This window comes from Vombatus ursinus, unplaced genomic scaffold (genome assembly GCF_900497805.2).
Source record: "Vombatus ursinus unplaced genomic scaffold, bare-nosed wombat genome assembly UNPS02014158.1, whole genome shotgun sequence".
NCBI classification, from domain to species: domain Eukaryota; kingdom Metazoa; phylum Chordata; class Mammalia; order Diprotodontia; family Vombatidae; genus Vombatus; species Vombatus ursinus.
The window spans coordinates 888,643-915,059 of NW_020953936.1; the positions used below are offsets into that span (position 1 = coordinate 888,643).

The 26,417-nt window shown below is 39.5% G+C and overlaps 1 protein-coding gene across 6 annotated transcripts in view; it reads right to left on the minus strand.

Moving 5' to 3' along the window:
* Positions 1–26,417, minus strand: part of RNF38 (ring finger protein 38) — a 199,315-nt gene that overhangs the window by 70,301 nt on the left and 102,597 nt on the right. The window contains exon 1 of one of the 6 annotated variants that reach the window (XM_027859051.1): positions 7,460–7,543. The exons of 4 other annotated variants lie outside the window; for them this stretch is intronic. The gene's annotated coding sequence lies outside the window, so the exon portion shown is untranslated. Of the gene's footprint in view, positions 1–7,459; positions 7,544–26,417 lie in introns of those variants that run through there. One more of the 6 variants, XM_027859053.1, reaches the window with a different exon arrangement.

Below are 26,417 nucleotides of genomic sequence, written 5' to 3' on the forward strand. Positions count from 1 at the left end.
ACAAATCATATAGCACATACAATAAAACAAAGCTATATAGGCTTGAATTCTATGTATTGAATTTTTCTGATTTTTTTCCTTTTTTTTTTCTAATTCAATTTTAAAAACTTTTCTGTTCCAAATTCTCCCCCTTGCCCATGTACTGAATCTTCAGGTATAATTTCTTAATTTAGAGAAGTTGTTAAGAGTGAACTACTCTGAATTCTGACAGCATAAAACTATAATTTCTTATATATGCAATCTCTGAAAGAAGTATACCTTACTTTATGTAAGAAGTCATTTCCTAGAGAGTTTTGATAAATAAAAGTTTTATTTTCTGAACTAACTTCAGCTGTCTATTTCCTATAGTTGGATCCTTACAGGTAAGACCTAAGCCCAAGTCACCCCCCATAACCCTCATATATTCATTTCAAAGGTAGTTTGTCTTTGTCAGTAAGAACATTTGCATTTAATTCTTCTACATATCTGTTCAAATCTATATATCATCAGGTTTTTAAAAAAAACTATTAAAATACTATATTAGGATAACAAAAATATATCTTCTATATCAACTGAAGATAAATAATAATTTGCTAATCATCTTGTAATTTTCAACTACAACTGCAATCAACTCATAACAGTAGGCCCTCAGCAATACAGAAGAGAACTGGCACATAAAACAATACAAAAGAAAAAAAGAAAAAAAAAGAGAGAGAAAAGACAGTCTTAACTTAGATTTTCAGACTTATTTCCGTCTTGTTGCTTAATGCTCAACAGGCTAGAATGTGTCCTCTCCGCTACCTATTAAATTCCTACCAGTACTTTAATGATCAGGTCAAATGGCAAATGCCTCCTTTAGGAAGCTTTGCTAGATCACCTTTGATAGAAGTTTCTTTTCTTGTCAACTTCTACATATATTCTTTGACTTTACCTCTTTCATGGCACTAATACTGCCTTTGAAGTTGTTGGCATTCAAGAGGCTTCCTGCTGTAATGGAAAAGAGCACTCAATTGGAGTCAGAGGACCTAGATACAAATTCTAGTTCTACTACATACCATGAATGAGTCACCACCTCTCTGAGCCTCAGTTTCCTATTCTATAAAATGAGGCTGGGTCGGACCAGATAACATATAACTGCAGCTTAGTGTAGCAGATAGAGAGGGTACATTGGGGCCAGAAAGACCTGAGTTCAGCTCCTGTCTCTGACATTTCCTGGCTGCCTGACTCTAGGTAAGTTTTTTAATCTCTCTGTGCTGAGTTGAAGAAAAAGTGCCAACCTTCACTGGTACGTAGTTTTCTCGCTCTATACCATTGAAATCATAAGTTTAGTTTCTATTCCCTATATCAAAATACAATTAATCTACATCAACAAATATCTGTTGCTCAAATAGTTCAATGCAAGAGGAACAGGAAAGAAGGGCTGCAATTGGGATAGCATCGTGCTATATCTGTTTTCATAATTTCCAGAAGATCGAAGTATAGAAACTGCTCTTTACAGAGAAAAAGAACACTTCATTATTAAAATAATAAACACAAGCCAATCTGATTTCTATTTCTTGGCACTCCAAATTATTAAGAGTTTAAGAATTTGAATTTTAACGAAATCCTCATCTGGAGGTACAGTCTGCCCCTCCTCTGGAAATCGATAAGCAAGAAGAAAGAATCAACAGCTTAAAGAGAACTTCTGGAGTCAAAATGCCTTCTGCTCCCGTTGGCTACTAAGATGGTTTCATTAAGGAGGACTCATTGAACACAATCCATTTTGACTATAACTGGTTATAGTAGCCTGGGGATCCAGGAAATGGGACAGAAAGCACCCTAAAAAAAACCTTTCCTTGAAGATTGTAAACCTAGGAACAGAGACAATATGAGGAGCTGAAGCTAAGGTGAGGTGGCTAACCAGATGCAAGCCAGAGACTGTTGAGAGTGGCTAAGCTAAGCTAAGTGGTGTAAAATAGCAGAGGATAGGTCAGAACTGTCCCCTTCCCTACTCATGAGGGTGCCTCATAAGTAGAGACTACCACCCATTCTCACCAACTACTCTGCACTGTCCATCTGAAAACTTTTTTTTCATTACTCTTCCAAACGGCACTAGCAGAGGGAAAGGAAAGTAAAAGGGTCCTAGTACCCTCCCAGCTGTAGTGTTACTACAGCCTCAAACAGAAAGAAATGTTCTACTTGTAACCATGCTATCTAATGCTACAAGTAAACTAGTTATTTATTCCAAATTATGTCCTAGTTCTTGAATACAGTATTTGAGGAGGGAAACCCACCCTTTTAAAGGGACAGAAACCATTTTTGCTCTAGGTGGATTCTGGGTGGGCCAGGAAAGAAAAGAGATAAAGACAGAGTGAGCATATGAGTTTGTTAAGATTAATAATCTTCTAAAATATAAGTGCAGAAATCCCATACATTCCCCAAGACATTTTCCTTTTGAATCTAGTTGAAGAAAATATGTTAGTAATGGCAGGTTATGTGGGAAAGGATTTGTTGCAGATTATTGTTTTGGTGCTACATGCTAAGTAATGGCTAGTGCGCTGGCAGTGGAAGGTATCTGGTATTTACATTCTTAAGTCCCCCACCCCCCACCCCATACATATCTGAAGCTCAGTCAGGAACACAACACCATCCCCTTAGAGCAAACTCTCCAATACCCACAGAGCACAATGCTCTTGAACACTATAGTAATAATATATTATTTCTTTTTTGAAGGCGGGGAAATGTGTAAAGGAAAATGAGAATTAAGTGTTAGGGAAAGCTCCCTTCAGAAACTGCTGACACCTATGAGAAGCAGATATTAATAACTGAAAATGAGATGATTACTGGCATTGGAATAGTCATTTTGCATGCAAGTAAACTAAAGTTGTTCCTGTGGCCAGGTTACTTAAGGGCAAAGAGAGAACACCTGGAGCTTGTTAAACTGGATGCCAAATAAGGCAGACTATGTTTCCTACTCTTAAATCACACCAAGAAATAATCTTGATTGATATGGTTATATATTTCTTTGCTTCCCTCTCTCTCTCTCAAAATTCCAGATCTAATTTATATAGACTTGTTGTTATATTAAGTTAGCACGTGCTTCTTATTTCAGGAAAATGTGCATCACTCTGATACAATTTAGTAGTTTGGTAAAAAGAATGCTAGAGCCAGGATGAGCCGAGTTCAAATCTTTTTTCCAGACACTAGCTATGTGACCCTGGACAAGTCTCTTATAGCTCTCTTAGCCTATTTCCTCATCTGTAAAATGAGTCTAATAATAGCACCTACCTCAGAGTTGCTTTAAGAACCAAATTAGATCCCTTATGTTCTTTACGAATCTGAAAGCACCAATAAATGTTAGCTTTTATTATTCCATCACATTGTATGCTGGAGAGTTCCCAGTATGTCAAATTACTGAGATCTCTTCATCAGGATTTTAATATACCCAGATCCTGCTCAGCACAAATCAATTTGTCTATAACTATAACCGATTGTATTCTAGTTGAGCCCTTTATAGAGTTCTTTTGTTCTATTATTAAGTTTATTTTAATGCTCATAGACCACCTCACTTCAAACAGCTTGATCATTCATCAAAATACAAATACACAAAAAATATTTAAGTGGGAATAAATAAATAAGTGGTAGCAGTAACCCCTTTCTCTTCTTTCCCAATTGAGCTCATTATTTCACTTGCTATTTCACAATACAAAGGAATATCAAGTATATATACCTAAGTCACAAAGATTTGATTTCTATCAATGGATTTACTATATCAAAATTTAACTCCAATAAAATAGCACCGAGTCTTAAAACAAAGAATATAAAGTGAATCCTTTGTGATTCAGTAAAAGGAAAGGGAGAAAACTAATGTATGATTATGTGCATGTAATAAAAGCATCCACAGGACCAGCTGGTACATACAGATAGTCTACCATGTGGATAATGGAAAGTTAAATTCATTTTAAGCAGCTGGCACTGAACTAGCAATTAACACAATGAATAAATTTCCTCTTGTCTTGACTAAATTCTTTCAACTTCAGGTAGCCAAACATTTTTATTTGCAGTTAGATTTTTAAGAATGAAAATGAGACAAACAGTAAATTATGTCAAGTTTGCAATCACTGAATTTACATGGATGACGGTATATTTCAATAAGGCATTTTTAGAGTAGAAATTTTCTGTTGCAATTGAAAACTGGACCATGTTTAATAGTTATTATGAATAAAATTGTATGCTAGTTTAATTTACCTTCATTTGTTGATACATCATTAAATAAAATGTCAGACTATTTCAAATGTAAGCTTGACCCATAACTTAAAAAAAAAAAGTATGTTCTGACATTGAATAATCCAAGTTCAAAGGTAAATTTCTTTAAAAAGTTGGCAACTATCTCTCCTCTGCACAGCTGCTATAGAAAAATTGGGAGAAGTGATAAAAATATTCCCACAGTGTGAAGGGGAACAAAGAAGGGTCCATTCATATCAGCTGTGGATGGATATCCCTCCATCTTCCACATACAACTCAAAGTCATTGCAAGTATTTATTAAGTGCTTACTATGTGCCAGGCACTGTGGGGAAAGGTGACAAATCCTGGCTTTAGGATATTCTTATCTGTCAATGGATTCTCAAAAGAATTAATAAGCAGTTATTGTGCAAGAAATGAGGTTAATTTAATATGCTTTCATTAAAATGCTCACCTTATTTTTATTGGTGTAATATATGTTTCTATTATCTGGCATCTACTCAAAAAATATTAGGTAGTTTAACTAAAAAAACTGACTTAAGTCAAAACCTACTTCTGAAAACTACCAGTTGTGAGACATCATGAAGTAAATTACTCAACCTCGCTGGGCCTCAGTTTCCTTTCTATAAAATGACGACAGGGTTGAACTACATAGTTTTCAGGGTCTTTTTTAGTTCTACAACTATAATCCTATGAAGCCTGTACAGACAAGAAGTAAACCAAACATATTCTGGTAGCCCCTTTCCCCCTTCACCCAGTGTCCAACTCTGGCGTTTCACTCATTACCAATATTGGCAGCATAAGTAATTAGCACAGATTTATTGTTACTACCTTAATTACAGGTACAACTATGTCATTAAACAACCTGGTGCTGACCAACCTTGACAGCCTCATTATACATTATTTCCCTCCAAACACTCTGGTTCAGACACAGTGTTTTTCTTGTTGTTCCTCATACAGAACACTCCATCTCCCACCTCCCTAAGGGTTCTCTATGCCTAGGTGGCAAAGTGGAAAGAACCCAGGTCCTAGAGTTAGGAAGACCATGTTCAAATCAAAGTTTACGAGCTGTGTGACTCTGGGAAAGTTACTTCACCTGTTTGCCTCAGTTTCCTCATCTGTAAAATGAGGGCAATAACAGCATCTACCTCCCAGGGTTGTTGTAGGGATCAAATGAGATAATTATAAAGCACTTAGCACAGATCTTGGCACAGAGTAAGCACTAGATAATAATAAAAAATAAATAATAAAAAAATAATAACTAACATTTATCTCCATCTCTCAGAAACCTTAGTCTCCTTTAAAGCTCAAGTTTAAGTATCACCTTTTTTTACAAGCCGTTGCTGATTTCCCTAGCCGCTAATGTATTCTCCCTAAAACTATTTCGTATCTAATGTACATATTTTCTTCCTGACCCGTCCTGAAGACAGACTTTTTTGTCTTTGTATCCCCATCTCTGCTGGGACAGTGCCTACCACACAGCTGATTAATAAATGATTGTTGACTGACTGTCCATATCCCCCTCCAATTATTTACAGTGATGTCCTTTCTGCTTTTAGTAGAGACGGCTCTTAATTTTTACTTTTATCAACATTTGTCAATTCACAACTTAATCTGATCATATTCAAAGAGGCAAATGACAAGATAAACAATTTATCTTCCTGGCTTAGTTAGACCTGACTGTTACAGAAATAATAAGTCTTAGTAAGAACTTTTGAAGTGAAATTAAAACCAGTTTCTATACTGTAGGGATTTCAGATTTCTCCTTTTTTCCCCCTAAGCAGTGAGCTAGGTTAAACTAGTATATCAAGCATCTGGGCACCAGAAGCTGGTAAAGAATTTAACACTTTAAAACAAATATGGCCTACTTTATTCAAAAGATTGAATATTTACTTGTATAATCATACAGACATGGTTACCTTTATTATACTTGTATGGCCTATTATCCAGCTAAACAAAGTTCCAGAAGGTCAGTGACCGCTGCCTCCTTGAATTCTCCTATAATACTTGGCTTTAAGTAGGGATTGATGGATTACATAAAAATGTATATGTTAATTTTTAGGCAAAATGCTTACTTTAATATTTTTGGACACAGAACTTGAATTTTATACAACTTGTCAAAAGGAAAGCAAATTGGTCAACAAACATTTACTCAAAGTTAGTGCGCTCAGCAATACAAAGTATAAAAACAAAGAATCACTGCTCAAGAACTAGAAAAGGACCTGAGAGGCCATCTAATTCAATACCTTCATCTGGCAAGTAAGGAAACTGAGGCCCAGGAAGGTTAAGCGATTTACCTAAATTCACAAGTAACCAAACCCCCTTAAAGTGCCCGCTAATGCTGTGAATTAAAATACAAATCTAAATGGGGGGGTTGCATTGGCTTTTCCACATTTCTACACGAATTGTAACGTAAATCAACTTAAAACAGTTCCTTTGACGATTAAAATGACCATATCCAGTACTTTAAATATTAATATTCCCGGCAGCTTGCCCCAAGTTGAAAGAGTATTCCTTACAGCCACATATATTCACTCTTCCAAAAGAAAATGTTTTTACTTCTGGTCCCAAAAGAGAGAAAACAGAGATAAGCAGAGATGTAGCGATAAACTTCCTCGACCAAGAATCCTCAACATTCCCTGTGGTATACACGTATAGCTACACAAGAGAAACTTCCTTAATCTCATGACAAAAGAAGATTCTTCCCACCTCCTCCCCACCAAAAAAAAGAACCCAATCTCGTAAACCGGTCTGCCCCCCAGCAAGGCGCGACATCTCCCAGATTCGGAGGGGGAACAATGTTGTTTGGTGACCGTCACCCTGCACCTGAGCCCGCCCTCGGGGAGCGGGAGGAGCATTCGGACTCGGGCTATTTTTCCTGGCTGTCAAAGGCGGCGGCAGCGGCCGATCCCAGCCGGCACCACCCCGCGGAGGTCGAACAAAAACAAAGAAAACTGCTCCGGGACTGCCCCCAACGTCGGGGGGGGGGGCCGGCAGGACGAGACCCCCCCCCGCCCGCCCGGGAAGCCAGGGTCTCCACGACACACCACCGGCAGCCGAGCCCACGAAGCGCCGGGGACATGGGGGCTGCCCCTTTCTTCCCTCCTTCTCGGACACCACTACCTGGCCCCCGCCCCTGGGGGGGAGGGGGACGGGGAAGGGAAAGGGAAGAGGGGAGGGGGCTGCCCCGGCCCGCCACCGCCCGCTCCCGCTCCCGCCCCCGCCCCGTGACCCGGGCGCCGCAGCCCGCCGCCGTACCTGCGGTGGAGGCGCCGCCCCTCGGAGCAGCTTCTCGGGCTCCTCGGCGCTCCCGGCCCCGCAGTCCTACGGCCGCAGCCGCTTCCTCCGCCAGCTGCTCAGGCGCCGCTCCGCCTCCTCGGCCTCAGCCCGGGCAGCCGCCGCCGCCTCCGCCTTCGCCTCCACCTCCTCCTCTCGGCTACGCCTCTCGCCGCCGCCGCCGCCGCCGAGCCAGTGACCGCGAGGCTCAGCCGGCGCTTCCTTCCTCCCATCCCAGAGCCACAACAGGAAAGAGCCGCTGAGCCCGCGCTTCCCGGACTCGCTCACCGCCTCCTCGCGCCGTCCCCCCCCCCCCCCCCCCCCGCGTTCCTAGCCCCTCAAACGACCGCCCTCCCCCCTCCCGGCGGGCGCCAGGCGGGGTGTCCGGGAGTCGCGCTGAGCCGCACCCCCCCTCCTCGCCGCCTTCTCACCTACCTGGCCTCCCCGCCCACCCGGCCCGCACTCAGAGCGCCGGCGCGACAGCCCCTCGGCCGCGCGGCCGCCGCGTCCCGAGCGGACTAGGCCGCAATGCGCGCGCGCGAGCGACTCTCCGGCCCCTCCTAGAAAAACCCGGCGCGGGCGGGGCGGCACACGCGCGAGACTCCCGAAGAGTGTCTGGTCCGCTCTCCGCCGACCGAGCCCTCTTTGTTTTCACTCTCCCCCCCCCCACCTCTCCACCCCCGGGCGGGCGCGCGGTCCGCCGGAAGAGAGCCCCGCCCCGCCCCCCAGGAGAAGTTTAAAGGGACAGGCCTCCCGCACCTTCCCAGGCGGAGTCCGGAGTCCGGGACGGACGAGGAGCCCCTTGCTCCAGCCAAGGATTCCTTACAGCTGCCGCAGTCAGTCAGTCAGCATTCATTAAGCGCCTGCTAGGTACCAGGCTCAAAGCTGCTCGCTGAGGGCTAGTGATGACAAAGAAAAGCCAAAGGCAGTCCCTGCTCTTAAGGAGCCCCGGTCCTAAGGGGGAGACGACATGCAAACAGTAACTCTGCAAACAAGAGATGCAGGAAGTCCCTGAAGTCTTATTACCCAAAAGTGGTTAATACTTTAACAATTGCACTACGACTTTTTTTCTTTTTCTTAGTTTATTTTGATTTATCAACAATCACTTCCATAAGCTTTTGAGTTTTAAATTTTTCTCCCTAAGATGGCCTGTAATCTGATATAGGCTATACGTATACATTCCATTTAAGGATATTTTCACATCAGTCACGTTATAAGGAAGAATTAGAACCAACTGAGGAACCACCAGAAAGAGGAAACAAAACAAAATAGAAGAAAAAAAAAGCAAATAGTATGCTTCGATCTGCATTCAAACTCCATAGTTCTTTCTTTTGATGTAGATAGCATTTTCCATCATGAGGCCTTTGGAGATGTCTTAGATCCTTGCACTGCTGAGAAGGGCTAAGTCTATCAATATTAGTCATCACACAACGTGGCTGTTACTGTGTACGATGTTCTCCTGGTTGTGTCCACTTCACTCAGCATCAGACCATACAAGTCTTTCCAGGTTTTTCTGAAGTCTGCCTGCTCATCATTCTTATGTCACAATAGTATTCCATTATATTTATATACCACAACTTGTTCAACCATTTCCCAATTGATTGGCATCCCCTCAATTTCCAATTCTTTGCCACCACAAAAAGAGCTGCTATCAATATTTTTGTACATGTGGGTCCTTTTCCCATTTGTATGATCTCTTTGGGATACAGACCTAGAAGTGATATTGCTGGGTCATAGGGTATGCACATTTTTATAGCCCTTCGGGCATATTTCCAAATGGCTCTCCAGAATGGCTGGATCATTTCACAACTCCACCAACAATGTGTTAGTGTTCCAATTTTCCCACATCTTCTCCAACACTTACCATTGTCCTGTTATGTCATGCTGGCCAATCTGATAGGTATGATATGGTACCTCAGAGTTATTTTGATTTGCCTTTCTCTAATCAATAGTGATTTAGAGCATTTTTTCATATGACTATAGATGGGTTTAATTTCTTCATCTGAGAACTGCTTGTTCATATCCTTTGACCATTTATCAATTGGGGATGCACTAAGACTTTTGGGACACCCTTTATACAGAATAAACTGGGGGCAGTCTCGGAGGGAAGGCACAAAGATTAAGTAGCATCAGCAAAAGCTTCTTAAGGTAGTATTTCAGCTGAGACATTTAATAATAATTATAGCGAACATTTATATAGTGCCTACTATGTACCAGGCACTGTGCTAAGTGCTGTACAATTAATCTCTCGTTTGATCCTCACAACCCTGGGAGGTATGGGCTATTACTATCTCTGTTTAACAGATGAGGAAACTAAGGCAGAGAGGCTAGGTGATCTGCCCTGGATCACATAGCTAGAAAGTATCTGAGGCTGAATTTGACCTCAGTTCTTCCTGACTCCAAGCCCAGGAGGTGGAGATGAGAAGGGAGAGAATTTCCAAGCTAACCTTTATGAGATCAATCCTCTTACTTCCTAGAAAACCTTCTCACTTAAAACATTCAAGCCAGTCCCTCAGCCTAATAAACTTAGCACTGGGCAGGGTAGCTACCTCCTCAGTAACAGTAGGTGTAAGCCAGGAGGAAAAGTGCTTGTGAAATAGTCTAAAAGTAATAAATAAATTACGGTGAAGAAAAAGCAACACCACTCTTGGACCTATGTTCCATACTCATCAGAACAAAAAGCTATTTCAAGAAGCATTTAGTAAGCACCTACTGAGAGCCAGGCACTAAGTTAAGCACTGAGGATGCAAAGAAAGGTAAAAACAGGCCCTGCCCTCAAGGGCTTACATTCCAATGGAGAAGAAAATACACAATTATTTACAAACAAATTATATACAGGGAAAAAGTTAATAGAGGGAAGGTACTAAAATTAAAAGGGTTTAGGAAAGGCGTCTTGCAGAAGTTAACAGTTGGAGGGGAAAGGAAGGAGGTTGCTCAATCTACCCAGCACAAAGTGACAATGCCTATATCAATAATAAGTGCTGATGAAGTTTCTAACTCTCAGTGCAGTCTTCATCACCTCTGCTTGGAAAGGCTTTCTTAATTCTCCTTTTTTAAGCTCCTACCTCTGTAGCTAAGTACATTGCTTTAAAACAGAAATGACTCTAAAGGTAAACCTACTGGCTTATGGTCACAGGAGTATTTAAATGAAGTCATTACTTGAACTCAGCAAGTCTCCACAACAGGATGCAGCCAATCTTTAAACCAGTCTATCCAATAAATGTGATTATTACTGCAGAGCAGAGTAGGATGAGAACTACAGAATCAGATCATCTAAGAGCTAGAAAAGGACCTTTGAGCCCAGTCTATGGTGCCTTAAAATAGGGAAAGGGACTGGACCTGTGATTTCATTAGTATAGAAAACTACTGATAGGGAAACTGCTATCAGTGCAGGCCAGCACCTCTTCTGCAGCTTATGATCTTACTAGAGCAGCAGTACATACAGTTATATACTGTACTACTTATAGTAAGCAGCAACTTACTACAGCAGTTTGTTTGGAACACAAACCCCATCAGTTAAAAAAAATAACTGACTGTATTCCCAATATTTACATAGCTTTCTATTTTATAAATTATATATATTGACTGCTGTACTAATAATTATGTACATTATAAAACTTAAATAAAATAGAAAAGACTGACTTAAAGATGAAATAATATTTGATCCTGGAGTCTATGAGAAGCCACTGGAGTTTTCTGAGTAGGGAAGGAACATGGTCAGATATTTAGGGAAATCATTTTGGCACCTGAGTAGAGGATGGATTAGAGAGAGGGGAAACTTGTGGCAGGAAAACCATTTAAGAGGCTATAGTCATAATCCAGGCAAAAGGTGATAAGAGACTGAACCAGGCCAGCAGCTGTGTGATTACAGAGAAGGGGACAGATGTGAGATCATTGTTCTAGACCTAGAAGGAGCCTCAGAAGTCTCATCAGATGCCTTCATTTTACAGACAAGGACAATGAGTTAAGTGACTTACCCAAGATCATACAGGTAAGAATCAAGAGGGATAGGATTTGAACCCAGGACTCTGACTTCAGAGTCACTACTCTTTCCAATATCCCAAATATAAAAGTAGAGATGACATGATATAGGAACTGACTGGATATGTGGGGTGAAGAAGAGTAGTGAACCCGATGATTTCAATTATAAAAGTACCCGAACAGTAATAGAGGAAAAGGGGCAGGCTTGAGAGGAAATATAATGTAAGAAGACCTTCCATAGGTAGCAACCCATCCACATCTGTTCATCGTGCTGGGCTCATCCTGTCCAATCTAAAATGAAAGGAGAAAGCCAGGGTTCTTACCAGCCACTACCATGGAGCACAGAGCCCACCTCCAAGGGGTGCTCACTCTAACCATGCGGTGATTTGGAGGACGGGAATACATATGCTGAGTTGGGGGGGGGGGGAGAAGGGAACTTTCCTAATAGCACCTGGCAGCTGTTGCTCCCAGTGTCTGGGTCTGGTTTAGGTTACAGCTGCCTTTGGGAGCCAATGCCTGAATCAGAATAAGGGCGATCAGGAGCTTAAAAAGTGTATGGGGTGGGAGGTAGAGGGAAAGTGGAAGGAGCTGGATGATAAAGGTAGGCATGGTTGTTTTGGGGGAAAGCCCCATAACTGGCTATGTATGGGATGGTGGGAGGCCACCCATCTTCCCACCCTCTTACAGGCTTTTACTCCTTGAGGATAGGCTACAGCTCCCACATTGAAGACCAATGGCCTGGAGTGTTGAGAGGTTAAGTGACTAGTTAGTTATGTGTCAGAGGCAGCACTTGAACCCAGGTCTTTCTGGCTCTCTCCCCTAGTGGTCAGAAGAGTAGAGAGTAAATAGGTCTGTTTGTAGCAGCCAATATGATGATGAGTAGATATCCCAGATTCCAACATCTCATATGTAATATACATGAAACTGTCAGTTGAAATCTGCTCAAAGTCAAGGAATCCAACAAAGGGCTTACATGAAAGAGATCACAACATTATAGATTTGAAGGTGGAAGGGAATGTTTACTATCTGTATGATCTTGGGCTAGTAACCTCTTTGGGGCTCAATTTATTCATCTGTAAAAGGAGAGGGGCAAGAGGTTGAGGACAAAATGGGTGGAGAGGAGAAAGAAACACTAGATGTAAATAATTAAATTCTACAAACATTTTCAAGTAGTTTGTTACATTTTTGTATCACTGATTAAAGATTGTAATCCTGACAAACCAGTCCTGAAACCTTAGCTCAAGTTATGTAGCAATTCCTCACTTCCTAGCAAAAATTATTTTTTTTGCCTTTTCCACACTTTTCAGAAAATAATTTAGCACAAATATTTTTATCTTATATTTATTCAATAAAATTAAGAGTTCATCACATTTTCATAGCTCACAGAAATGCAAAAATATAGCATTTGGTCATAAAATTCATGAAAATTTTCCTATTTATAACTTAAAATAACTCTAATAATATAATTACTAGGGTAATGAGTAGGCTGGATTAGGGCCACTTATTTTCTCCAAACATGGTGTCATTGATGAGACCACTTCAGTAATTCTTTTTCAATTATTAATCAAAACTGATGTTTTATCTTTATAGTAACAAACCCCATTTTACACAGATAAGATGTTGGAATCAGTAGTAAAATGTGTATCATTTGGGTTTTTATTCATTTGCAGCCAAAACATGAAATTTTCAAGTTCAATTGCTTGTTTCATCACAATATACAAAATTAGTCTATATCTTGTTCTTATTCAAGTGGGAATGCATCATATTAGTCTGCAGCAACTGGATTCCTTATCCATTCATATTTAGAAGTATCTAGGTCTTCAAAATAGTGAAAATTCCTTCTATAGACAAATTATGAGATTAATAAGCAGGTTATTACTTCTTTCTATTTTATTTCCAGGAAAAGCATTTCTTAAATTAGGAAACAAAATATGATTTTGTAAATTTATTATATACAGCTCTTTTTCATATGTTCAATCATTTTATTTTTCTACATCAGAGGATGATTTTAAGGACTTGGTATTAACTTATTTAGAGTGCTCAGTTTTAAAAAATCATCCAAATTCCTAAACTTTGTTTAGATATTTTTGTTATAAAACTAATTTGTTTCATATTTATTATTACTAAGAAAAATGGCAATTTCTGCTTTTAGCTCAAAAAACCTATTGACACAAGAAATCCAAAGTGTTTGGCAGTAACATAAAAGTATCCTACACTCTACTCTCATGACATAAGATTTTACAAAGAGCTTTCCTTTTAATGGACCTCTTAGAATAAAGTAAATCTTGGTAATAACTTGAAAAATTGTATGTAGCTTCTCATTATTGTTTCTTGATACAAGTGACTGTCTATGAAGTAGGCAATGTGATCAAACTGCCTGGTGCTGCCCTTCCCCTCCCCCCCAATTCTCCCACATTATAACATGTTTCACTAGGCTGTCCCACAGAGACTCTAGATACTATTATTTATCTAAAGAAGCCAAATGGAATGTTGTAGAAAAGGCTGTATCTTTTCTGTTAAGGACTGGGGAGAAGCTAGAAAAGAGAGAGAGAAAGAAGAGGGAGTGGCTTTCCTTCTTGAATTTTAATTCTTGATAACAAACTTGGCCTTCACACTATTGTTTGTTCTCAGTATTGGTTCCCTGGGTGTTGGCTTCCTTTGAACCAAATGAAAATTTTCTTCTTGAGTGCACTTGACATATTTGTGGTCACATCTATTCCATATTCAAAACAGAAAACAGTTCTGTCTCTCTGGTTTTATCTTGATGGTAGTATTCTTGTATCAAACGATTGAGATCTAAGTGGTTATGTGGTCATTCTCACTGTTTTCAGGGCACAGGAAGGCCTGCATCTCTGGTCTCGTCTTTTCCTAGAAGTCAACTTTGGAATTTAGCTACTCACACACTAATGGTGCTTTCCTCTTTAGGCTGCGTTCATCTTACATGTCTGTCAATTCAAACCGAAGTTATAACCGTGACATAAAGCAATTTTTTTTTGAAAATTTTTCTTCATGTGGCATTGACATCGTTGAATTTGCAAAGTAAATCTTCACTAACCTCACTTTCAACAACATAATGTAATCAAATGAGAATGTAATCAAATGAGAATCTTTCGTTCTACATCTGTTCCTTCATACACTTGCCATGCAGAATAAGATTTTAGTTTCTCAATTAATTGCTCACAAAGCTCTTCAAACATATGGGCAGTTCTTATCATATTATCTGCAAGTGGAATTATTATTTATTTTTATGTAAATAGTATTTTATTTTTTCCAATTACATGTAAAGATTGTTTTCAACATTCATTTTTTATAAGATTGAGTTCAAAATTTTTCTCCTTCCCTTCTTCCCAAGTCAGCAGGCAATCTGATATAGGTTATACATGTGCAATCATGCTAAACATATTTAAGTGGAACTATTTTAAGCTGCTTTACATGCATACAATTTACCATTTTGACCACACCCGTAGTTGTATCACTAATACTTGAATGAGGGTTTTTACACTTAGCAATTCTGTAAGCGACCTTATATAATGCAAGCAATCTCTTTAATACCACAGATTTTTTTTAAGTCTGTTTTTGCTTGTTAAAAGCATCTGGTTTTCTCTGGAAAAATTCCCTTGTCTTGCCAACAAATTCTGCATGTCCACTTTCAAGATGTTTCCATTTGTTAGGTTTCATTCAATCTGTAGCTGCTAGCACATTTGTACAGGGCAAACAGTGGTCTTCCCAACAGTACTTGTGAATCCCAACTATAAACAGTGGATATTTTCTTTGTTTTTGTTTTTTTTCTTTGGTAACTTTGGGTTTCAGTATTACTGCTTCTTAAACTGTCTTTCTTAAAGGATATTCTTGTAAGACACTAGATTATGGGGTAATTTTACAATGACAGAAGTTTCCTCAATGGGGCTTACCTAAGTCATAAGTGCAGTCCCTCATCACCCCCAAACTCCTTTCCTCTCTCCCCACAAAGCTGTCTTTTCTTGTGGTGTTTTCAGCTACTCCAGTCAGTCAATAAATGCTTGCTATAAGCCAGGCACTGTGCTGGGCATAGATTTTCTCTTCAAATGTTATGTATTTATCTGTATTATCTGTATTTATCTCGAAGGAATATCACTTCATTTAAAAAAATTAGGAACAATAAAATTGACAATTTAATTTAATAGCTGAAAATGTCAAATGACAATGAATTAGTGTTCTTCAGTTATTTCTATTTTTAAAAAAATTCATGGGGGAGAAACCAGCTTATTTTATTATATTGACCAAAATAATTTTAAGAAATTACATATTGTTTCACTTCACATTTAAATTCAGCAAGCAACTTAGGAATACAACTCAGCTATGTCATGAGCCTATTCCAATTGACTGTGACAATAGACAAGCCTCTGCAGCACCCTGAGATAACACAGGAAAAGACTCACATTTGTGCACACTGTATTAAAAAACAGTTGTGTTGCACTGTCAGAAAACATTTGCCTGTTAGTCTTACTTTTGTTGATCGATGTGAACATTTTTAAAGGATGTATTTAAGCAGTAATTGTACTTGAAAATATACAAGAGTTTGGGCATTGCTCCATGCAATGGAGATCTCCCCCTGGGGAGGTGGGGTCTGTACCACAGCTTGGAGAACTTTGCTTTTGTCTGCCAAGTTCATAAAATCACCAAACATTAAAAACGGAAAAAGGTCTCAGAGATCATCTAGTCCAATCCATTCATTTTGTAGAAAGAGAAACTGAAACTCAGGCAGATACATTAAGATACATTGCTCAGGTTCACAGAGCCAGTCAGTGACAGACTTTAAGCTGGAAGTAGGTCTAAAGGAATCAGTACAGTTTTGTTTTTGTTTGCTGTTCAATTGTTTCAGTTGTGTCAGACTCTTCGTGACCCTATATGGGGTTTTCCTGGCAAAGATACTAGAATGGCATGCCATTTCCTTCTCTAGCTCATTTCCAGATGAGGAAACTGAGGCAAACAGGGTTAAATGACTTGCCCAAGGTCACACAACTAGTAAGTATCTTAGGCCAGATTTGAACTCAGGAGGATGAGTCTTCCTGACTCCAGGCTTTCCACTGCACCAAAGCAATTGCAAACATTCATTTTCAGTCCGTTTTTTATGAGTTTTTCCCAGGAAAGGTTGAGAATAAATTATCCTGGTATATTATAATTTGAAATGATAAAAATGCTCCAGAGGAAAAAAAAACCAAACTAAACAGCTTTTAGAGTACTGAGGTTTTAATTACACAAATGTCCAATTTAAGGTTTCCATAACTATACTCTTCTCTCTACCTGCTTGTTTATATTGCAATAGGAGTCTTTTTAATTAAAAAAAAAATCTATTATCTTACCCTTTTCCCACTTCTGTCCTGGGTTCTATGCCCATTGAGCCCCATTTGCAGGGCTAAATAAAAGAAAATATAATTGAGTGGGGGGGTGAATACATGTGAATATTTAAAAAACTGAATATCAAGAATCTTAGTATATATATATTTATAATGGGGCTTGTATCCCATGGAGCATGTAGAGAGTTGCCCTGGCTGCTTCTGGTCAACCACATGTCCCCAGAATAACTTCTACATGTTTATAATGAAGTGATACACTTCATGGAATGACACATTAAAAAATACTTAATGGTAGGGTCCTTCCAAAAAATGCTGTCATCAGTCCAAAAGCAGCACTGGCTTGACAAATGACATTTTCTCTCTCAATGGAAACATTACAAGAATAAGATTTGTCAAGAGAACAGAAATCTGAAGGTAACTAGTTTTAGATACTTTTGAAGTGAGCCCTTTGGCTATATAAGAAATAGAAAGTATGGCATAATATAGATAGATTTCTGTGGCGCCAAAAATTATTCAAATCAAAGTGCAGCCCTGGCAAACCTATAAGCTGGAGCTGACTATATGTATGTTGATTTTTACCACTGTCATTGCTGGGAACCCAATAATCAGAATTTGATTAGGACAGATTTATAAGGACGTGAGATACATACACACATATATATGTATATGTGCATCTAATATATACCAGGTACTTCAGAAACATAAACAATGCTGCCTTCAAAGAACTTACATTCTAGTGAGGTATGGGCTGAGGCTGTGTCAGGCACTGTATTAGGCTCTGGGCAATCAAAAACAAAGAATTAACCTCTGACCTCATAGCACTTTCTACTGGGGTACAGAATGGGGAGGGAGTGACTGGACACATGAGATACACGCATAAGTTAATACAAAATGTATGCAAAGTAGTATGATAAAAGAGATGAGGTCCCTAATAAATGAGAAGCATCAGGAAAAGCCTCCTGTAAGGAGGTATTCTTTGAGCTGACCCTTGAAGGAAGCTAGGGTTTTTTTTGGGGGGGGGGCAGGGGAGGCAATTGGGGTTAAGTGGCTTGCCCAGGGTCACTAGTAAGTATCAAGTGTCTGAGGCCACATTTGAACTCAGGTCCTTCTGACTCCAGGGCCGGTGTTCTATCCAGGGCACCACCAGAAAGCTAGGGATTTTAAGAGGGGAAACTGAGGAAGGTGATCATTACAGGAATGGGGAAATGGTATGTACAATGGCACAGATATAGGAGAGAGAATGTCAACTATGGGAAATCTGGTTTGGCCAGAATATAGGGTGTACGAAGAGGAGTAACATACAATTAGATAGGCTATAGACAAGATCAAGCTGGGCTACTTGGGGAAAGAAATAAGCAATGGTACTCAACTGGCTGGCTTGATCAACTGGACTGTGTATGGAAGAAGGGGGACAGATAGAGGGGTTAGGAAGACCACTACCATCAGGGTACCTTCTCTCTTTCTCCTTTCCCCCAGCAAAGGCTATCTAGAATTCATCCAAGCTGCTTCACTGTTCATATAACTTAGATGAGATAGGAGTCAATGATTCTATTCCTTCTGGTGAGGCCAAGGACCATCAGGTATTATCATGTCTCCTGTCTCTATGCCCTGTAGACCCTGAGAACAATCATCTGATCCACTGACTTAACCTAACTACTCTTGGGCCTTTCCATCTGCCCCTCCACTGAACCTTGGGTCCTCCGGGCCCTTTTCATATAAAGATGAACTTTAAAAAAATGTGTATCAATTAGAGTATGATCTCCCTGAGATCAGGGACAATCTCAATTTTTCTATTTGCATTTCCAGGCTTTGGCACAGTGGTTGGTATATAGAAGTGCTTAATAAAAGCTCATTCATTAATTTATTCATTCATTGTGGATTCAGCACTAGGATAGAATGAACCCTAAAGTCATGATCCCACCATTGTTTCTGGATGTAATCTATGTAGCCACTTTAGAGGTACATGGGTGGGACTATTCTAGAAAATTCACACACCATGCAAACTGCCATAAGGAAGTTTAAGGGCTCCCAAATCCTGGTAGACACTGCAATGAGGCATCACTGATATAACACAGAACAAGCTTCTAAATGATCTGGAACAATTACTTATATCTGGCTTAAACAAGTAAGCAATTAAAATACCATATACCATTCCAGCCTGCCAATTTTCAATTACAGACCCTGTTGGTGAAGGACTTTAGTATGAATAAGGGAAATGTATAAATAATCACAAAATGTCTATTTCTCCAAAGATCTAATCTTTTCTATCAAATCTTTTAAAGCAGCATTTCTAAAATACAGAGAAATTTTTAGTTGTCCCTACTTCTATCTACCCTTTAATGAAAATATGATCAGGGAAAAGGCATTCCTAAGGCAGAGAAGATGCAAAAGGCCTATATAATTCACCAACTGTGGGAATGAAAGTTTGTCACATACAGTGAAGCAATCAGAAACAAAATCCAGAAGGAATATACAGCAAATATTGTTTGCCGAAGGCTCCCATCTAACCTCATCCCCCAAAAAGGTGAGAATGAATTACTTAGCAGAATTTTAATTTGTAGCATAGAAAATAATGCATGAAACAGTATGAGAAAAACCTTTAAAGCTGAAGTTTTAATTATGCAAATACAAGATTTAAAGCTTCTTAAGTAATTTTCCTCTTCCCATCCTCTTGATGGTTCATGTTACTCTAGGGTCTTTTGATGAAAAACAAACAGAAACTCCAAATCACTGGCCTTTAATAACAGGGTACTCACTCTCCTCCATTAAAAGGCTCCCTTCTTAGCTGTGAACCCACACACTCACACCAAAGTCAGACTTGCAGAAGCTTGGCTTCTAAAAAGAGGGGTGAGGTTCTTTATGACCCCACCCCAGAGACTTAGGGAAAAAACACTAAAGCTTAGGTTTGCCTCTTGTTGAGGGACTATCTAAAAGGTGGTAGTAGAAAAGTACTCGGTATATAATACAAATCAGTATAGAAAAGCTGTTTATTTCCTCCACACAAATGAAATATCTAACACAAAAGACTCATAATTATGAAGTTCCAAAAGGCAAACAAGCAGCATCAATCCAATCAATCAATTAATATTATTAAATAATGAAATATTATTAAATAATTAAATAAATGATACTATGTGCCAATAACTACTCTTACACTCTCCCAGGAGTTCGAAACTTAAAATTCAGAATATGAAGGATCTGTAAAACTAGTATTTCACATTTAAGCTCAGCTAGGTACTGCCTAAACAAAAGAGTTTCTTCCCAGAATACATCTTAGAGCAAGCAGGCCAACGGTAGAGCTTTCTTCCTGATAATGGTCCTACTCTTAGATATAGAAGTTTCTCCTGCTGCTACTCACCACTTACTGTGGGAACAAGGATTTCTGGGACTTCGTGAACCAACAAGACTGCCTCCAGAAACTTCTACCTCCAGATTAATGCTTGGTCATCTATGGTTAATCAATAAATACTTATTAACATGCCATGTACTAACATTAACATGTTTCCATGTGCTAAGCACTGGGAACAGCAAGAGAGGCAAAAGATAGTCCCTGCCCTCAAGGAACTTACAATCTAATGGGGAAAGAACACAATACGAGAGGCAAGCAGAGGACCAAGGCCCAGGTTCAAGGGAGCATGAAACATTAAAGCAGTTGCAGCACAGTCCAATGAAAAGTATACTAGACACTGCCAACAGGTGGCCATGCCACCTTGAGCAAGACAACCTCTCTGGGCTTCAGACAAAAAAGAAAAAGAAAAGAAAAAAAAAAAAGAGGCAAAGACAGAGAAATTGATGAGGTTAGGAAAGACTTAAATTATCCATCATAGGATCACCGGATCAAGATGCAGAACTGCAAATGGCTTTAGAGGCCATCTGGTCTGACCCCTCATTTTACAGGAGATAACCAAGATTCAGTGAGTTAAGTGGCTTTCACTAGGCCATACAAGAATCCCATAGTAGGGTTGAGATCCAAACCAATGTCCTCTGATTCCATATCTATTCAGCTGGGCCACTCTGCCTCCAATTATTTTTAAAAAAATACAACCGTTTAATTTTTTCTAAATGGGTACAAATTTCCAGAGTTAATTATTAAGTCGAATTTAATTCATAAATCTTGAATTGTCATACATGTTTGAACTGCTAAATGTTTAGAATCACTACCATTCTTGATTTCCCCATAAAAACAATCCTCACTAATCCAAGATGCACACTTTTCCTCTTTCTCCCCAATCATATCTAAACCTTTTCCCTGGGCTGCCCCTCTCTCCCAACACACCCAGCGAGTGAGTGCTCAGGAATCTTGAACTAATTTTAACCTTAGCCAAAGCAATTGTGAGGTACACAAACATGCTAACATAGATCTATGGATTTCAAAGTCCTATCAAAAAAACAGCTCAGAGGATGTGCATTCCGATTCATGGCTGTCTGCGCGGATGCCTCATGTGTAAAATGAGGGGGCAGGATTAGATGAAGTACAAGTTCCCTTCCAGGTTTATATTCTATGCTTACTTGCCTTTCTGTTAATAAATTCAATTTAATAAACACTTTATTAAGCACCTACTATGTGCCAGGCATAGGCGGGTAAGTGGATCAGTGGAAAGAGCCCTGGACCTGGAATCAGGAAGACTTCTCTTTCTGAGTTCAAATCTGGCCTCAGGCACTTACTAGCTGTGTAACCCTGGGCAAGTCACTTAACCCTGCTTGCTTCAGTGTCTTATTCTGTAAAATGAGCTGGAGAAAAAAAATGGCAAACCACTCCAATATCTTTGCCAAGAAAACCCCAAATAGGGTCACAAAGAGTCAGACACAACTCAGCAGCAACAACAACAACATGCCAGGCACAAGAGATATGAAGAGAAAAATAAAAGTCTTTACATTCTACGATGTGGTGCAATATTGATAGAGACCTGGGCCTGGAGTCAGGAAGTCTTGAGTTCAAATCTGACCTCAAACATTGGCTGTGTGATCCTAGGCAAGTCACTAAACCTCTTTTTGTCTCAGTTTCCTCATCTGTAAAATGTGGATAACAATAGCACCTGCTTCTCAGGGTTATTGTAAGGACTGAATGATATAATATTTGTAAAGCACTTAGCACAGTGCCTGACACATAGTAAGTACCATGTAAATGTTAGCTATTATGATTATTATTATTATTATTATTACTTGGAGGAGATAACATGTACAAAAATAAGTAAGTTCAAATGATTATATGAAGCAAGTACAATATAATCTCCTGGGAGGAAGGACAGGGAAGCACTCACAGCTAGGGGATCAAAAAAAGGCCTCATGTAGGAAGGGTGGCACTCAGTCTATTAAGTAACTGTAGTTTTTTGAAGATCATCAACCTCTACTATAAAATGCTTTAAATTAGATATGCTTTTCTGAGGGAGGGATTCCTATACCACTTATTTTTAAATAAGAACCCTGTCTTACCATGTGTATGACATAATATAAAAACTTCTTTAAAAAAAAAACCCACACTATCCTATTGAATTATCTACTATTTTCTTCAGTGACTTCCCACTAAAAAATCCATTACTTATATACAGTATTTAAATATACACCATTTGTGTTCTCCATTTTGTTACAAGGACAAAATCAGATCAGTAACAAGGAGTAATGAGATCATAACATAAAAATATTAAAAGAGAACCAGATCAAGTACCTTTTACAATTATAGCTGTGGGGGAGAATTCTTAATCAAATAAGGGACAGAGCCAATCACAAAAGATAAAATAGATAATTTCTATTACACAAAATTGAAAAACACAAACAAAATAAACACAAGTACTATAAAAAGGCAAGTTATCAACTAGGGGGAAAACCTTTGTGTTAAATATCTCTGATTGAGTCTGAAATCTAAGATATTTAGGGAATTAACACAAACATATAAAACCAAGTCATTCCATAAGGGAAAAGAGATTTGGGAGTAGTAAGGGATGGGGTAAATAAATAGTACTAAAAAGAATTGACTAAAGAAGGTGGCAAAATATAGGGAAAATCAATGTTCAAGAAACTGTGGAGTCATGCTAATACACTGTCAATATAACTGTGAATTGGTCTAATCATTATGAAAAGTAATTTGAAATTATGTTAAGAGATGATTAAGACACTACTTTCCCCATTCCAGAGATTCTGAACCCCTTGCTGTCATTATTCAAACCCCATTATCCATCCCTAATTGCCTGTTTCCTCATTCCCATTCCCCTCAACCCAACACCCACCCTCTTCCGATGTCCCACACTCTGAAGCTATCTGCCCCTTACAACTGTGCTCTCCAGATCACTTGTTTCATAAATAACAAAGTTCTTTTCATCTCTAATCTTTTCCTTTCCCATTTCTTTCATCTTCTGGCTCTCACTAAGACTTGGTGTTCCCGTTCCAGGTCTAGCTACACTTTCATTCATTCCCCTTGACTCACTGGTCAAGTTGGGAAGAGTTGGAATATTCTTTGCACCTCATTGTTATTTCCAAGTTCACCTTCTAACACCATCACTCAGTAACCTCTCTTATCCACACAATCCGTATCTACCACCTAATCAATATTCTGGCAGGTTTTGTTTTTTTTTTAAAAAACTCTCCTTTCTTCCTCAATGAGTTCAGTGCCTAGTTCACAGTTTTTCTTTCATCTCTAACTCCTACCCTCATACTAGGAGACTTCAACATACACTTTGATACTTCAGTCTTCAGTTCCTCAACTTAATAATTTCTCATGAATTACTCCTCCACCCTACCTCAGCTACACACAGAGATCATGATGCCCTCGATCCTGATATTACCCATGAATGCACCACTTCCATGTTCACAAACTCTGAAATTACCTTACCTGACTCCTATCTTTTTATCATGCCACCTCTCCCTTAGGTTTATAGCCCCAAACTTTGTCTTCATCCTCACCAAGACTTCCAACCTTTTGACCTCCTTAGTTCTTTCCCAGGCCATCAACCTTACCTTGCCCATCAGTCCTCTTGGTAAGCCAGTTAAACTCTATACTGTCTTCTTTTGAGCCCCTTACCCCCTTATCCTATCACTGATTTTGACCAGTCAAGCCTCAGCCCTAACTGAACTTCCACCATCTGCTGTCTTTGCTCCTATTCATATGCTGCTGAATGATGTTGGGGAAAATCTCAAAATTGTGCTGACTTAATCTGCCACAACTTTATGTTACATAATCTCAACTAAGCCCTCAATGCTGCAAGGCAATCCTTTTACACATCCCTAAGTGTCTCACTATCTCATTGACCACAGCAGCTTTCCCAAATCTTCTCATCCCTCCTCAGAATTCCCATAGCTACCCCTGCCTGCAACCTCTCTGAGAACACTGCATCTCTTTCCACTGAGAAAACTGAAGTCATTTATAGAGATCTTCCTCTTCTCCCCTCCTCCTCATTTCATCTTACCCTGATGCCTTCTGCCTCTGTCACCGTCTTCACCTCTGTCTCACATGAAGAAGTGTTCTTTCCTGCCAAGGAACTCTCTACATGCACAAAGATAGATCCCACTCCATATCACCTATTCCAACAGAGTGACCCCTCTATCATCCTGATTCTTTCACTTATCACCAAAATATGTATGGAATGGAATATTATTATGTTGTAAAAGATGATCAAACAGACAACTTCTGAGAATCCGGAGAAATAGGAGCCAACGTAGAGTGACGTGAACAGAACCAGGAGGACAATTTATACAATTACAACAACATTGTAAAGAAAAATGACTTGGAAAGAAAAGAGTAAAGAAAAAAAAAGCCAGTATCTTAATAGTATTTGAATAATCTTTTTGAGTGTCACTGAGATGTGGTAAGGCCTTTCTAATAAAAGAACTGAATCAATACCGATTAGTTCTAACACATACTGGCTTGGGCAATGACTCTATCCCAGGTGTCTCTCCTAAACTTGACTCTGGTCATCATCTCCACTTATTCCCCACCAAAAAACTGGACTCGGCCCCTGGAACCAATTTGGACTTTGACAGACTAACTTTGGCCTTATCTTGATCTCTTCTAACCCTCCACAAGACTTCCTGAACATTTCCAGTCATGTTCTGTACCTTCCCCTCTTCCAGCTGTTTCTCCCATGAAAATATAAGTTCTTTAAGGGCAGGGACTATTTTGCTTGCTTATCCAAGGTGTCTCAGAAGTCTGAAACTAAAACTTTTGAGACAGCCTTTATTTGTATACCTAGGGCTAGCACAGTTCCTGGCCCAGAGTAAGTGTTTAATACATTCTTTTTGTATCTAGCTGTCTCTCTGGTTGACAGTCTCCAAAAAGAACAATAGCATCTCTTCCTCCCCTCACTCCCAACCCCATCCTCACCAGGAAGAACCCAATGCTGCAGCAACTGGACAGAAAAATGGCAGCTTTGGAAGCAGAGAACAACAGGAGAGGATCAGGTTCAGTACATGATGTCTGCAGAAATTGAGTAAAGCGGTGGTGGCAAGGGGAGATTCAGGACCCAGGCAAGGGAGCTGCCAAAAGGCACAGCCCAGAAACACCAAGTACAGCAGGCTGCGAGTGTGGTAGTATGCTGGAATGGTGAAAATGATTGTTTTGCTTGATTTTTCTGTTATTCATCTGGATAGTCTTTCAATTACACACTTGGCTATTTGATTTCTAGCTCCTGCTTGGTTGGCTGAGATTGTTTATGCTGGATAGAGACTTGAACTGCATTTTCGTAACTCTGATGGGTCCAAACCAGCCCCATACCATAACTGAGAAAGCAAGCGGTTCCATAGGAACTTGATACATGTGCTACATGTTTACTTCTTTAACTTCCCCTATTTAACTTCAATTTTCAAACATCTTCACTGTACGGACACGTTAAGTGGATTCACTTGAGCAATCAACAAGGCACCCTCTTTTCTCTAGAGCAATGGCACAGGAATCCCTTCCAGGCCAGCTGTATTAAGGACTAGGCCTTGACCAGAGCACACTAACTTGTACACTAAAAAAATCATTATTGGTTACTAACCATTTGCAGCATTTGCAGCAGCTACCACATGCTCCAATTTGCCAGATGTTTCCCCTCACAGAGAGAGGTACTAGATGTATGATTTCAGTGGTAGTGTCAGGTCAGCCCCTCCTCTTAGAGTTGTCTAGACCAGGGGCATCAAAGTCAAATGGGTGGCAAAGGAGGATGAGAAATGGAAGCTCTTACACTAACACCTGCAAGCATTAAATTGGTTTCATTTTAAAATGTAATTGTCATCTATGTTTGATTATACCTTTATTTTGTTAAATATTCTCATTTACATTTTAATCTGGTTTAGGCCCCACTCCCAAAGTCACAAACCCAATACTGTCTGAGGTAAGACTCTGACCGGAAACAGTTTTTGACTATCAATTGGGAAATGGCTTAACAAATTTTTCCTTATGAATGCAATGAAGTATTATGCTATATAAAAAAAAAAGATGAAAAGTATGGATTCAGAGTAACTGGGGAGACCTGCATGAATGGATGCAGTGGATGCAGCAGAACCAGGAAGACAATTTATACAATGACAACTACACATAACATTCACTAGCTGTGTGACCCTGGGCAAGTTACTTAATCTCATTGCCTAGCAAACAAAAACAAAAAACCAAACAAACAAGAAAACAACTGGGAAACACCTAAGCTCTCTGA